The sequence below is a fragment of the Salvelinus sp. IW2-2015 genome, unplaced genomic scaffold (assembly GCF_002910315.2).
Source record: "Salvelinus sp. IW2-2015 unplaced genomic scaffold, ASM291031v2 Un_scaffold629, whole genome shotgun sequence".
Lineage (NCBI taxonomy): Eukaryota > Metazoa > Chordata > Actinopteri > Salmoniformes > Salmonidae > Salvelinus > Salvelinus sp. IW2-2015.
In genome coordinates this window covers 238,306-241,662 of record NW_019942585.1, presented here as the reverse complement: position 1 = coordinate 241,662, position 3,357 = coordinate 238,306, and positions in this window count along the sequence as shown.

Here is a 3,357-nt window from a genome sequence, read left to right as displayed (position 1 = left end):
GTACAGTAGGTAGTATAGTAGGTAGTATAGTAGACAGTGTAGTAGGTAGTACAGTATGTAGTACAGTTGGTAGTACAGTAGGTAGTACAATAGGTAGAATAGTAGGTAGTACAGTAGGTGGTACAATAGGTAGAATAGTAGGTAGAATAGTAGGTAGTACAATATGTCGTATCGTAGGTGGTATAATAGTACAGTGGGTAGTACAGCAGGTAACATAGTAGGTAGAATAGTTGGTAGTAGGTAGTATAGGAGGCAGTATATTAGTATAGTAGGTGTTATAGTAGGTAGTATAGTAGTATAGAATGTAGTATATTAGCACAGCAGGTAGTATAGTATCATAGAAGGTGGTGTACAGTAGGTGCACAGTAGGTAGTATAGRATGTAGTATAGTAGGTAGCACATCGGGTAGTATATCAGTATATCGGGCAGTATAGCAGGTGATATAGTAGCACAGTATGTAGTATAGTAGGTAGTACAGTAGTGCATTAGGTAGTATAGTAGGTAGCACAGTAGTACAGTAGTACATTAGGTAGTATAGTAGGTAGTACAGTAGTACATCAGGTAGTATAGTAGGTAGTATAGTAGGCAGTACAGTAGTACAGTAGGCAGTATAGTAGGTAGTATATTAGGTAGTACAGCGGGTAGTATAGTATGTAGTATAGTAGGTTGTACAGTAGTACAGTAGGTAGTATAGTAGGTAGTACAGTAGGTCGTACAGTAGTACAGCAGGTAGTATAGTAGGTAGTYCATTAGTACAGTAGGTAGTATAGTAGGTAGTACAGTATTACATTAGGTAGTATAGCAGGTAGTATAGTAGGACGTACAGTTGTACAGTAGGTGGTATAGTAGGTAGTATAGTAGTATAGAAGGTAGTATAGTAGTACAMTAGTACAGTAGGTAGTATAGTAGGTAGCACAGTAGTACAGTAGGTAGTATAGTAGGTGGTACAGCAGTACAGCCGGTAGTATAGTAGGTAGTATAGTAGTATGGTAGGTAGTATATTAGGTAGTATAGTGGGTAGTATAGTGGTACATTAGTACAGTGGGTAGTATAGTAGGTAGTACAGTAGTACATTCGGTAGTATAGTATGTAGTACAGTAGTACAGTAGGTAGTATAGTAGTACATTCGGTAGTATAGTTAGTAGATAGCACAGTAACGTATACAGAGTTAGTACAGTACGTAGGTTGTGGTAGCACAGACTATACATAAGTAGTACAGTAGTAGTTATAGTTAGCGTAGCACAGTACGCTACTGCAGAGGTCAGTTCACAGTAGTTAGTATAGTCACCGGTTAAGCCACCAGTACGTCAGCTACAAGCTAGCAGTAGTACCAGGACGTAGGATAGTAGTATGATAGTAGTAATAGGAGATGTATATGAGTGGTACGATAGTAGCCAGCTGCGCCCAGTAGAGACACCCGAGTACGTAGACAGTAAGGTAGACAGTACGGTAAAAAATATACGGGTAGCACAGTACGCTAGTACAGGTACAGTAGACTACAGTACAGGTAGTATAGTAGGTATAGCTAATAGCACCGTAATACAGAACGTCAGTACAGATAGGTAGTTACAGTAGGAGTTATAGTAGTAGGTATAGTAGGTAGTACAAAGTTGATGTGGTATATACGGTAGCAAGAGAAACTAGGTAAGTACAGCATAGGGATATACACAGTAGTACTACAAAGTAATCTTATATAAGGTATTATAGAGTAGTATAGTAGTAGTAACATAGGTAGATAGTAGTGTATAGTAGTACTACCACGTCAGGTAGATACAGAGAGGATACTAAGTAGTACCAGTAGGTAGAAATAAGAGAATATAGTAGTAGTACATAGTAGAACTATAATAGTAGTAAGTGGGTCAGTATATATTAAGAGTTATAGTATGTAGTAATACAAGTAATACACCAGCAGTATAGTAAGGTGGTATAGAGACTACTGAGTAGCATAGCAGGGTAGATATATAAAAATAGAAATGATATAGTATTGCTGCAGCTATAGTAGCAACCATAGGAGGCTATCAGCAAAGTACGTAATAGTTGGTAGCTACCGATACTAATAGTATATAGTAGGTCGTTCTTATAGTACAGATAGTACAGTAGGTAATAATAGATTAGCACATAGGTAGTATAGTAAGTATAGTATACAAGCAGGTATTACAGTAGTTTACCAGTATAGCTGCCAGTTCAGAAGGTTAGTATAGTACGTAGATACAGTACTATACCAGCTACGTAGTACAGTAGTAGTATAAAGTAAACAGTATGCTAAGTATAGGAGGTAGCTATATGAGATAGCATATAGCACGTCGCTATAGTAGGTATACAGTAGCATATAGCAGGTGCGTATTAGTAAGTTTAGTACAGCAGAGATATAGCAGCTAGCATAGTAGGCAAGTTACACAGGAGCTAAAGCCAGGTATTATAGTAAAACGTAGATAGCTAAGGTAGCTACATAGCTATATACAGCTATGTAGACCGTATATGTAGACAGTACGGAGCCTATAGTAGTAGAATACAGTAAGTACAACGTCTCGCGTATATTAGATAGCATACAGTAAGCTAATCTATAGCAGGTAGCTGCTACGCACGTAGTTATATAGTAGTACAGTATGCTAGTATAGTAAGGTAGACATATGTATATTAGTAGTAGTGCCAGTATCGCGTAGAATAGTATGTAGTACAAAGTAGTCCTATAGCAAGTAGATAGCACGTAGAGCTATAGTTACGCAGTATAGTAGAGATATAGCAGGTCAAATAGTAGACAGCTACAGTATGAGTAGTACACGCAATTAGATTTATAGGTAGAAAATCAGCTAGTGCCCATAGTAGTAAGCAGCGTAGTACCAAGTAGTATATAGGTAGTTCCAATATTAGTAAGTAGGTATTACATATATTGTAGAATATAGGTAGTACACGTATGTATATAAGTAGGTAGCACAGTAGGTAGCATTACGAATCAGTAGTACCAGATAGCTATAGACTTAGAAAGTACAGTAAGTAGTATAGTAGCGTAGTCTACAGTAGTGAGTAGTAGTAGGGATAGAGACATGATGACTAGAGACAGTATTAGACAGTTCTAAGTACAGTAGGAGTACAATAGCTAGAATAGTAGAGTACTAACAAGTAGTGTACAATAGTAGTAGAAATAACGGTAGTAGAATAGTAGTAGTACCAATATGTCGTATATCGTTAGTGGTATAAATAGTTACAGTGCGTAGACAAGCATAACATATAGAGGTAGAATAGTGTTGAGTAGATAGTATAGGAGCGATATTAGTATAGTAGTGTATAAGTAGTTAGATATAAGTAGTATAGAACTGTAGTATATTAGCACAGCAGGTAGTATCAGTATCATAGAAA